Raw genomic sequence first — 13,229 nt, 5'->3', positions numbered from 1 at the left:
CCCTTCCGCCACCGCCGCTGACGTCTCGTTCTTTCTTCACGCTGTCGTCCTCCGTCATGGGCCTCCTCGTGTAATTATCAGTGACCGAGGCCGCCAGTTTACGGCAGATGTTGTGGAACAGCTTCTGCGCTATTGTACTTGCCAGCTGCGTCACTCTATGCCGTACCATCCCCAGACAAATGGCCTCGTCGAACGTACAAACCGGACACTGACAAACATGCTTGCGATGTATGTTGACTCGCGGCACAAGAACTGGGATGACTTGCTTCCTTTCATTACTTACGCCAATAACACCTCGAAGCATGAGACAACTTCCTATAGTCCATTTTTCCTCCTCTACGTCCGTCCGCCTCGACGTTCTCTTGACACCATTTTGCCGTTCTCTCTCGACACCGAGCCGTCTGTTTCGAGCACCCTCTGCCGCGCTGAAGAGGCTCGTCGGGTCGCCCGATTACGCACTCTGGCCTCGCAGGACCGCTCTAAGCAGCGCTACGATCGTCGGCATCAGGATGTCTCCTACCTTCCCGGCGACTTAGTGTGGCTCTGGACACCTCTCCGCAAGCGTGGTTTGTCCCAGAAGCTTTTGTCACATTACACAGGTCCATTTATTGTGCTCAAACGCATCAATGAGTTGAATTACGTCGTGTCTCGCCAATGTTCCCACGGTCGCCCCTCTCGGAAAACACAGGTAGTTCATGTCGCAAGAATGAAGCGCTGCCACTCTCGCTCGGGACTCTGACAGCCCAGGGGCTTCGTCTGCGAAGGGGGAAATGTCAGGCATATATATATATATATATATATATATAGGCCTGACATGCCACTATATATATATATATATATTGGTCGCTGCCTTGCTCATTCGCCACGCCTGACGCTCCGCTGCGAGTTCCTCCTGAGCGGCTGGATCCATCTGGGTTTACCAAATAAACACACCCCTGCAATATATATATATATATATATATATATATATATATATATATATATATATATATATATATATATATATATATATATATATATATATATATCAGTGTCACGCACTATCCGAAGCAAACATAATTTTACGACCAAGGCAGTTTTTAAAAGCGAGACTTATAATAGAAATAGTTGAACCTGTGTCCAACAACGCCATAGCACGTACATCGTCCACAAACACTTCAATTCGGTTTTTTAACATCGAAATGGGCAGAGGCATGGGCAAGCTAGAATCTTGTGCGACCTCACCTCCATCGGCCGCACTTACTAGTTTCCCGGAGGTGGCGACCGTCGTCGGGGAGAAGGGGATTTGTCGTAGGCGCCGAGATGGTGGTGTCAGGCTACGGTCAGAGGCCGGTGATTCGTTCAGCACCATTCTGCGTTCTTGTCGGCTAGCTGTTGATCTGTACTCATTCCGGCCAGGTTTTCTTCTATATGAATCATCATTGTCAGCAGGAAGCCTTGTACGGGAGTTCACCCACTGTCGGCGATACTGCTGGTACGGACGACGGTTGCGGCAAAAGCGGGAAATGTGGCCGATCATTCCACAGGCATAACACACTGGCGGCTCACGTTCATTCGATGAATAAGGCTCATCGTCGCTTGTATTAAACGTTTCATGCTCTGGATGTGGTCGACGAGGAGGACGAGAGTGCTCGCTGTTGTAGGCGTTGATGTTGAGAGGCTGGATGTTCGGGCGATGAGCAGCAGAGCATCGGGTGTCCGAAGGAGACGTAACAGAGGGAGCATAACAGGTAGAAGATGGGCTGTCTGACGAAGAGGTGCTCCTGTAGACGGGTCTGACGTGGCCCCCAATATCTTGATGCCTCCGAAGCTCTTCACGGACGATCTGGCGAATTGTATCTGCCAGGCTTGTCGTTTCAGACACATCCACACTAGCGACAGTTGTCACCTTAGGCAGCCGACCAAACTTCGGAATGATACGGCGTCGCTTCAAAGATTCAAACGTGCGGCAGTGTCGTGTTACATCAGCGGTGGTATGCAAATCCTCCTTGCAGATGAGAAAGTTGTACATATCTTGCGCTATTCCTTTGAGGAGGTGGCCCACTTTGTCTTCTTCTGTCATTCGATCATCAACTATTCTGCATAGCTTGAGGACTTCTTCTATATAAGTTGTGCAGGTCTCCCCCCGTACTTGTGCTCGCTGAGCCAGAGTCTGTTCTGCGCTCTTTTTTCGAGCATCGGCATCGCCGAATCCCGCTCTCATTTCTTCCATGAAGCGATCCCAGGTGGTAAGGGATGCTTCATGATTGTCAAACCATGTTAGTGCAGTTTCTTCAAGAAAGAATACCGCATTCGCCAGCTTGGTATTCGCATCCCAGCGGTTGTATTTGCTCACCCGATTGTAGTGGGTCAGCCAGTCATCCACGTCTTCCCCAGGCTTGCCATAAAAGTGTCGGGGTTCCCGATAAGGCTGTGGGATGGTCGGTTGTGCTGCTGGCATGGGCGGCGTTGAAACATCTGCTTGCGCCATCTCCGTCCGTAGGGGGGGTAGCCCAGCAATTCTTCTGCTCCAGCGAAGTAGAAGATGTTCCGTGGTGATCTTTAGCCCGCACCTCCACCACACTTGTTACGACGTTTATTTAGACAGATCTTAGGCTGCGCTAGAGAATAGCACACAAGAGCGGGGCAGAACCAGCTTCCTCCTCTTCTGCTTATCCCGCCAAACCTCATCTTCCTTCAATAAGGACCGCGGGAAGTGCGTGACAATATATATATATATATATACATACGTGTCTGTGTATCCGTTTGTAAACTAAGACTGTCCGACTGACATACTTTCTGCGGTACGGTAAATGAGGGTGAAGAAATCCTTATTTTCAGTGTAGCTGGTCGCATTTAACAAAAAACGAGTAGAAAGAAACAACTTTTGATGAAATTGGTCCTCGAGTGTCACAGCTTTCAGCTGCCCATCAGCCTGCCTCTAGTTAACGCTATAAAATTAAATAATATAAAGCCAGGATGACACCAAAGCTGTAGACGCGATAGCGCCTTTCATCATCATCAGCCTGATTATACCCACTGCAGGGCGAAGGCCTCTCCCATATTTCTCCACTTAACCCGGTTCTGTGCTAGCTGCATCCACTTGACCCCTGCGAACTTCTTAATCTCATCCGCCCACCTAACTTTCTGCCGCCCCCTGCTACGCTTTCCTTCCCTTGGAATCCAGTTTGTTACCCTCAGCGACCATCGGTTATCCTCTCTTCGCCCTACATGTCCTGCCCATGTCCATTTCTTCTTCTTAATTTCCACTAGAATGTCGGTAACTTGAGTTATTTCTCTGACCCACTCTGCACGCTTTCTATCTCTTAATGTTACCCCTACCATTTTTCGTTCCATAGCCCTCTGGGTTGTCCTCAACTTAAGTAGAACTCTCTTGGTTAGCCTCCACGTTTCAGCCCCATAGGTGAGTACAGGCAAGATGCAACTGTTGTATACTTTCCTCTTGAGCGATACCGGTAAGCTGCTAGTCATAATCTGCGAGTGCTTGCCAAATGCGCACCATCCCAATCTTATTCTTCTTGTTATTTCCTTTTCATGGTCCGGATCTGCGGTTACTACCTGTCCTAAGTAGACATATTCGCCTACTACTTCCAGTATTTCGCTACCTAATGTAAACTGCTGTTCCTTCCCGAGGCTGTTGAACATTACCTTAGTCTTCTGATAGCGCCTTTATCACGGCGTTTTCATTCCGCGAATGCTTACCGTTAAGAGACGCAGAGTTTGGCAATGTGATTAGCGCCTTCAGTTGGCTTTGTTTGGGGGAACGGAAGGTGCTGTATCTGTCTCACTTCTCGGTGAACGCCGAATTTTAAAATGAAAGGCATAAAACCGGAGGTATAGCCGCCCAAATCTTTAACTGGCGTGCGCATGACGGCCTCCTTTTCTATGCTCCTGCGCCTTAATGCGGAAAATACTTACCAGAAGATCAAGATTACCCAAGCGCTTGGTGAGCCCTTTCTTATACTTGGACTTTTCGCAGATTAGCTGCTCTGTAACGCTCAATCACAGAAAGTGCTGCCGTCACAAACGTCAGTTAAGATTTTGGCAGCTGTACATATGTCGTTGGTTCGAGTCTCTGTCGCAAACTAACCTTCAACATAGCTAGCAGATGGATGCTAAATGTGACGCGAAAAGGGTATGACACCACCTGAAAGCTGTATAAGGAATCGGTTTTATCACGATTTTATTATAAATCAGAGCAAATATTTTTCCACGAGTTGCGAGTTTTGGCGACGACCATGGCAATGGCGATTCCTTTTTGACCGAACGAGCTGTATGCGCTTCAGGTAAAATCAAATATGTGCATAATTTTGTTGCTGAACACAACTAGCATCTCTTTCTCTCTTTTCTTTTATTCCACCTTCCTTCGAAGCTTCCCAAGCTTGCCCTTACGGTGTGGTTCAGGATTCTACCGAGAAGTGTGACAGATACTGTGCCTTTTTCTTTCCTTTAAGAAGCTTAGGAAATACGTTTGCACAACGGCCCGTGACAGTTCGCTGTGCAGTCGGAGCGGTTCCACTAAGCCTGAAACAGGCTGTGTACTGCCACAGCATTACTCCTACAAGCCAAACGAAAGTATCTAATGCTTCATTACAATTTAGAAGCAGTTTTGCAGTTATGACATCATCCCATAGAAACCACGACTCACCTGCAGCTTGCAGTTCGTGACCGGGAAACGTAAACATGGAGAGGGACCCAAACCCCGCGAAAGAAAAACGGTGGCGAAGGTGGCACGAAAGGCGACCCCTCTCTGAAAGCGACAGTGCGGGAACGAGACATGATGGGACAAAATGCTGCACAAGCGCCCCATCGTGACATGTGCCCGAACTAATCACCCCGCTGTTTAAGGGGCAGGAACATACATACAGTTACAAACGCTGGTATAGAGGGTAAGTGGGGTTCCGTGCAACTGTTCTAAGAGAGGGTAAGTGAGAAGGGACCTGCTTCCAGCAGGTGCAAAGTTACCTCCAAGGACTTCTATGCCATGCTATGCCCTTTTTACCCCTTTCGCACACCCTTTTTTCTTAGAGAGCACTGCCTTTATGTTAATAATTCCACAAAACCGTGCACCGTCTGGAGACGGTGCCTTTTCATTTAGTTTAATGAAGGAGCGGCGCAGATGGAGCGACGATGTTCACTGCAGAAGCCAAAGGTGTTTTTGCATTGGAGCATGATAAAGACGACGATGTTTACAGCACATCGAGGGAGTGTGTTTTTGTTTTATACGAGGCGTGACCGGCTGGTTCCTTTATGTAATGACAGAGGACGACGAGCAACTGGGTTTTGGCGAGAAGTTGTGCTTGCTTTCAAAATCTAACAAGTACGATGTTTTTTTTTGTTTTTGTTTTGTAGTACTCAAGTTCAGAGCTACAAAAACAACTGTACAAAGACCTGCCAGAAGGATTGCTGCCAACATCCAGGTACCATACCATGTACTGTGGAGCCAATTATGCTTTAAACAGTAAAGAACATGAATACTAAGTCTAGCACGCTATTTATATTGCATGCAGGGACGCTTCCAGTTAAAGGGCGGTTACAGGAAAAGTCACTTTTCGTGATAGAGACATGCCATGCAAGAAACACGTATTTATTGCTTGCTGGGATCTTGCAACGGGCGCTAAACCTACACGTTCTGCCAAGTGAACATGATAATGACATTCGTATTACTTTAATCATCGTTTTGGGGCTCCACAGCATATGAAGATGGCTGTTAGGTACGACACGCCTGCCCAGTGAAGGATAATATTATTCAAATTGTTATGTACTCATGGAAAGTTTACTGTGCTTTGCCAGAACCTCGCCCTTGATCAAATTTTTCATTCTAAAACGTTTGCAAACGCCCGTTGACCAATGGTTAGAATGTTTTATCTATCGCATTCTAGTTATTCAAACAGGCCATAAAGGAAAATTCTGCTGTAGTATATGCTCTCGCGCCACGGAAGTTGATCCGTTCGGATAGTGATTGGATTCCTCACGGTGACACGATTTTTCCTTTTGCGTGTCAGTGCAAAGGGCGTTTTTGGTCCACTTTTCGGATGACACGAAGCGTCAGGCGTGAAATGCTTTCGCATTAATAGAGGTGCAAGTTAATGGATTAGTGATTAAAGGCGAATGTTTTGTACGTGAGCGAGAGCGCTACGCCAACATAAACTGTCCTAAACAAAAGGAAAGCAGGACATATATCGCATTTAGCTTAGCCATGTAAATAGGGAGCCATTAAAGCAGTCGAGTAATTAATATAGCATGACCGCAGAGAAGAGGTTTTGGCGTTAGTGTAATAAAACTTCATGACAGGCCAGGATTGCGCAGTAAGACTAAAGCAGGACATATATCGCATTTAGCTTAGCCATGTAAATAGGGAGCCATTAAAGCAGTCGAGTAATTAATATAGCATGACCGCAGAGAAGAGGTTTTGGCGTTAGTGTAATAAAACTTCATGACAGGCCAGGATTGCGCAGTAAGACTAATTCGTTTTGCAATATTCCCTTGTAATACACGTTTTTCCCGCGTGGTACAGGCGCTCGTGCCTTCCTCGGCAGGGTACCCCGCCGGGGTGGCGCAGTGGTTACGGCGCTCGACTACTGTTCCCAAGGACGCGGGATCGAATCCAGGCCTCGGTGGCAGCTTTTCGATGGAGGCGAAAAGCAAGGCGCCCGTGTGCTGTGCGATGTCAGTGCACGTTAAAGAACCCCAGGTGGTCGAAATTTCCGGAGTCCTCCACTACGGCGTCTCTCATAGCCTGAGTTGCTTTGGGACGTTAAACCCCACAAACCAGCCAACCATCCTCGGCAGGGCGTCGTTGCGCGATAAGAGCATGGTGGCCGATCGAAGCGGAAGGATGGAGCGAGTCCCATCTCAGGCAGAGAGCATTCTTCCTGGCTTGTTTGGCGATGTCCACGCGAGTGCAGCTTGCTTCTCGATGAATCAATGAGGAGATCAATATAAATCCCACCTAAACCGTGTTCGAGAACCGTATGTCTCCCAGCGCGCATTTACCGCGGCTATTGTGAGAACCACGCAGCTTCTCTGCTCCGAAGAGCAGCCTGCACGGCGGTGATTAAGCGATGCTCGGGTGCTATGCTACGCCTGATCACTGCGAGGAATGAATGCATATAGCTTTTTGCGTTCGGAGCCCTTTGCGCTGAAGGTGAAATTGGTGCTATATACGATGAGGTGCCCTAAACAAAAATCTGTGGAGAGTTGACGCGATAGCGTGCGTGTTTTTCCGATACTCTTGGCGACTGTCGGAGAATACCAGGCCATGGCAACGGCGCCCTTACAGTATCGGTAAAATTACCTTATATCTAAAGCCGCTTGAACCGAACAAGACATACGAAAGTACTGTACGGCAGTTGTTTTCCTTTGTGGTTTGGCATTAAGAGACTGGCACAGAGTTTGACAAAGTGTTGGACGTGTTTAGTTGGTTTGCTTTTTGAAGAAAGCAAGAAAGGCGCAGTATCACGGGGAATACCTGCACCTATTAACGGCAAAAAATTAAGGGTACATATGACATCAGTTCGAATCTGTATCAGGAACCACACTCTTGACTAGCAGATGGAGGGGGAATTGAAATAGCATGATCCCAGTAATGATACGCACGTTGTATCTCTCGGGTCTTGGTACCTTTGCACCTGGGGTCAGGGACGGTGAATATGCCGCGGAAGTTGCTTCCGCCAGAAGTGCCCCATACGAGACGGGGTAGCGAAGACTTGCACACAGTGTTTAGGATGAGAAGCTGGAGACTTTATATGTACAGAGAATTTACAATATTTACAAGAGAGGTTAACGTTGGATCCAGCTAACAGGGAAATATTCCCTCCTCGGCATAGCCGAAGATGCAGTGCATCTAAACCTAGCCCAGAACTTTTTCTCGGCTTCTGGGGCTCGGTTTTACCGACCCCTAAGCCCTGCCCACATCTTGCAACACCTAATCACTGCAAACATGTAACACGATTCGTTCTCAACAAGTGACGCGCGCCTCTCTAACATAAGGTACACAAGCCTCTCCCAAAGCGCTAAGCACGCACAAAAATCAACAACAAATTCACTTCAAATGTACAAATGTCTAAATTCTCGTAGAAGGCGCAACCACGTTGTGGGCTCTGCCCGGTAGCCCTTGCAGACCAGCAGAAATTTCTCTGCTACCAGGCAGACTGATCCGTTCCCACGCTTTGCGCAAATTCCTTGACCCATGTATCTCCAAGAGTAGTCATCTGTCACACTACCGACCAGTCGTCGCCGCCATACAATAGTCATAATTTCTCTTAAGCAAAACAGCTTCCCTTTCGCAGTTCACCCATCCCGCGGGAACTCTTCAAGACGCCAACTCCCAGTCACTTTTCGGCCCTAATGAGGTACTACATTAGAAAAACACACCTTTCAGGCCATGTCAGCCCACTCAGTGCATGGACAACAGCGTGCAACGAGGACGCTGCTCTCCCTCTGGGCGTTTGCACGTGAGGCAGGCATTGACGTCAAAATGTGACCTTCCTGACCCTCCCTCTCCCTTGAATAGGCTGCCAACTCCATTTTCTATTCAAGATTACTCACTCGCTGTACGACGTCACTGCACGCTAAAACTAAAAAGCCTTAAGTGGTCGCAGTTATCCGGAGCCCACTATACGGCGTCCTCCAAAGCGATACTGATTTGTGAGGTTAAAGCCCTCATACCATGCCATACCATCCCCTAGAACCACTCCTGCTCTTTGTTCACGGGTTATCATGTTAATCCACAATTAAAGTGGAGACACAAGTTCAATTCAATGCATCAAAAAGTCACGGTGACATAAGTGGCTTATATTCGCAAGTTTCGTGACATGTAGGAGGCGCCACTGATAATACAATATGGCTACCCGAGAAATGATCAGGCAGCCTTTCGTGAAACCTACCTAGAAATGCATCGTATCTGACATGAGTGCAACTCAGGCAAGTGTATGCTGCCTTCGCGAAGTATATGACCACAAAAGCTTCAGTGCTTCTGTTGGACTGGATGCGGAAGAACTCCACCCATTCATCCTTCATGCATGCAAGTACGCATGCGCTGGGCTCAAAGGTACTGCCCTCTTTTTACGCCGTTGCGCATGGCAAGAAACGTGATCTAGGCTATAATAAAGCACAAAGTAGTAATGTGCATTTAAGCCTCGATTATCCGAAGCAACATCGGTCGGTGAAAGCACAACTTGTCGGCATGCTCTATGGAAAATATTTTCACCAGTAATTTGAACGCAAAAAGGAGCTAGGGCTTGAAAGATAGCCGTAAGTATAACTACTTTGATACCATAAAACTGTCCCATCTGGAGAAGTAGCTCAACGTCTCCGTACTCCAAATTCAATGAAATCGTACAGAAAACGGATGCCTATTTCTGTTCTCAAAGAGCACCTGTACAGTTATGTGGCCGCTGCTGAAAAGTAATGATTCCAGCAAGGCTTGCATACCCGACATATGACAGTCAACACGAGTGCTTACCAATGGTGCTCCAAACATCACCGGGGTTTCGCAATACGGGATCAGGGGCTTGCTAATACGATTTATCATTTCCCTCTTGAGCGGGTCAGCTATGGAGGAAATGTAAACAGAATTATCTGTCAGTAGCCCGGAGGGCTATAGCATAGCGACGGATAGAAAATATGCTTCACTCTATTTACTCCATGCGAATTATGTTGTTTCAAACGCTAACATGCATGTTTGTAACTTGCAGGCAGAAAATAAACACAATAATAGGCCAGACGGTCTGCGTGACAGAACGGGCAAACGGAATATCGAACGGGAGGTGCCGGTCACCCTGCATCGGTATCAGAAATGGGCAGCGTGGTGGCGACACGGTACGTGCAAATTGCGAATTCGGTGCCCAGAATATGCCTGTGCACCACTCATTAGTGCCTGAGTGGAGCTTAGTGTTGCAGTGCGCGGACCTCTTTATCTTCAGGCAGGCGTTTATCGCTGCAAAATGTTCAGCACCTAAATGTCGACATCCAAGTCCCGATATAAATATTGTGGCAGTAAACCTTGTTGAAAAAGCAGTTGAAAAAGCTGCTAAGAGAATGTCGGTGTCACCGCGTAAGGATACACGTTGTTCTGGGCACGGCCGCCGAAATTTGTTCACTCCAAACAAATACATTGCGGCCCAGACACTTTGTCCACTCCAGGAGCGCCGAACGTGCGCCCCTGCCTCGTGTGCGGCGCAGAAAGTATTCTTTATTTGACCAGCTGTCACGACCTGCTGGTGTTCGAGTGTGCGGTTGTGCGACGTTTGCGATTCCCTGTTGGAGAACGTGATTCACAGCCTGGATTTCTATCGTCAGAGTTCCTGCCCTCTTGAGCGTTGCCGAGCGTGACTGCGCGCGACCCTTGAGCATGGAAGCAAAGATCCTCACAGTTGCGTACAGCACCGCAGTCGGGTGCGCCCCTGTCGGCGCCATTTTGTTTTGTAGTTTCCCTTATTATATGTCTTGAGGTGTAACTAAGTTTCCTCGTTCGAAGCGCATTGGCATATGATGGCAAAGTCAGCCCAACCGCTTAACTGTGCAGCCCAAAACAATGTCCGTAAGAGCGATCAACTTGCACTAGGCATTGACGTAACGTGGGTGCATACCTGCAAGCAGGGAGAGGCGAACCTATCAACGCTTTCCCCTCATCTCTTCTGACGTATTTCCCGCTGTCTGTGCAGAGTTACCTGCACGCAACTGCGTAGGTACCGCACCCTGCCGTTGCCACGTATTCGGCGCCGGGAACGTGAGCGGCAAACTTCGCTAGAACAGACCCTTCGCTTGAACCCATTGTTTGCCCAGCGGTTAGCGGCAATGGCTCCTTGAGTACCGCGTTCACATTCGCAAGGTGAAAGAATCACTCGGGAGAACATGACATCATTGCAATTTCTCTCTGTACATGACATGCACTGCTTCGTAGCGCATACTTTCACGTGGTTGTACTAGGCGTTTCGTTTTGAAAGAACGGAATAAGCAACCATGTCTCCCCTCTTCTTGGCGCTATTGCAGGCTTTTGCATCTACAATGGGCTCTGTACATGCAGTTGGTGTGTTGTCTGTCCCTCTGGCGCCTCGAGGCGTCCGCTGTAAATTAAGCTAAAAGAAAGTTTCGACGCAAGCCCGAAAGAACAATTGGGTTGAAACTTCAGGGCATTAGCGAACATATTCCGACAACAGTCTGGCAAAGGTATGGACCTCGGGAAGTGTTTCTATAAACACGAGCGTGAGCAGAATTAAAACGCAGTTGATGTTATTACACTCGCATTTCATACAATATTGACCAAAATCGCTATACACACTGTATGGCTGTTACTCGAGTGGAACACTGCACAACATATGTACAGTTGCGCGAATGGTGGAGACTGCAGAGACGCGATAATAGATTACGGTGCTATGCGAGAAGTAGTAGAAATTATGCCGACGCTGCGGCGTCCCCTGTAACCATCACCCAAATAGAAAAACGCTGTGGGCTTTTTTCGGCGTCGCACGAAGCACCGATTGAAACGCTACAACTAGATGGAGTAAGCTGTGACAGCCCTTTCTCGACCCGCATCTTCTTCTGACTTTTGTCTCTAAAATGTAGCAGAAACGGCCGAAGTTCAGTAAAACGTGCTGTGCAGCTCTTGTGCGCATGAACACGCAATTTCAGGCCGATGGTTTTAAAAACCTGTTACGTAAATACCTAGGATATTTCTTCTTTCCAACTGCGATGCAGCTCTCTGAATGACCACATCGAATTAAGTCGTCCGAATCCGTCGCTCATGATATAGCTATACGATGTCGACCAATCTCAGGTTGTGAAGCCATTCTTCCGACGAAGCACTGCTCGTGCCATTCCACATTTGCACGAAAAACCCGGCCGTTGAGGGTCAAGTCAGACGGTTGGTCAGCCAGGCCAGTAGGACTCGACGACTGTTCTTCACGGCGCGAGCAAACGACGCCCCTGCATAGCGCGACCGCGAGAATACTTCTGCAGATAATGCCTTAGGTAAACGTAGGTGAGAGTCAGTCGACTCCCTACAGCGAAGCTGAACTGTCGAGTGCAGTCGAAGGAACGTTTACCTTATAGGAGAGCAGTCAGCTGGGCTAAGTTGATCGTACGAATAGGGCAACTGCGCTTGTCTGAGAGCGTCCTGTCTTGCATCTTCTGTTGTCCGTGTGTTGCCCGATTCATACCATGTGCCTAGTAATACTTTATTTGCTTTAAGGACAAAATAGAGGTTTGGTTTGGTTTGGTTTGGTTTTGGGGTTTAACATCCCAAAGCGGCTCAGGCTATGAGAGACGTCGTGGTGGAGGACTCCTGAAATTTCGACCACCTGGGGTTCTTTAACGTGCACTGACATCGCACAGCACACGGGTGCCTAGCTTTTCTCCTCCATTGAAAAGCTACCGCCGAGGCCGGGATTTGATCCCGCGTCCTTGGGCACAGTTGTCGAACGACCGAGCCATTGCGCCAACCAGGCGGGCTAAAATAGAGGACGCGGACAAATCAAACTCATGACTGAATTTAAAGGGCCTCATGTGGCAGCAGCAACAAACTCTTTTGCTTTCAGGCTTGGCGGTTATTCCGCACAAACACATCAAAGTATTAGGATTTTTCCAATTAGCACTACCATCACGTAATTGACTACGAGTGCGGGAATCAAAAGCATTCGGGCAGCTGATTAAATATATATGGGACATAGAATGACCTTGTATATTCTTCAAAATAAGTTCGCTCTCTAGGAACAATGTACCCAGCGTTTTTTTAATGCTGCTGTTTAAAAATTGTCCACCTAAAATCATTTTTCCGTAAAATTCCTCAAGAGAATATTTCATTTGTGTAGGGTATCGAAAGAATGCGAATTCGAGGAAAGGAATAACCCTTTTTAATTGTTAATAAAATGCAATTTCACCTACGCCCATAAGAAAACGGCTTACAATATTTTTGGACGCAGTAGAACAGCTAAAGAAGCATCATATAGCATACCTATGCACAGAATCTGCCAAAAACTGGACAAATAGATATGGGCAAAGCCTGCCTTCAGAGCATGCAACAAGCGTACGACGCCTGTAACCTTCTTGCTCTATTAGCCATGTTGTGTTTCAGGATCAATCGCTTTCCATGTATATACATAAAAAAGTATTAAGCTGGAACTATGCAAAAACAAACAAAAAAAAAAGAACACAGATCGATGATTCGGGACCAGTTCGAGGTGGTTTCCAAAGCGCACCAGTTTTTCTGGGGTCTGATTGGAAATTAA

This window comes from Amblyomma maculatum, chromosome 1, assembly GCF_055883805.1.
Source record: "Amblyomma maculatum isolate TAMU_Amacu chromosome 1, ASM5588380v1, whole genome shotgun sequence".
Lineage (NCBI taxonomy): Eukaryota > Metazoa > Arthropoda > Arachnida > Ixodida > Ixodidae > Amblyomma > Amblyomma maculatum.
This window is presented reverse-complemented; position numbering follows the sequence as displayed.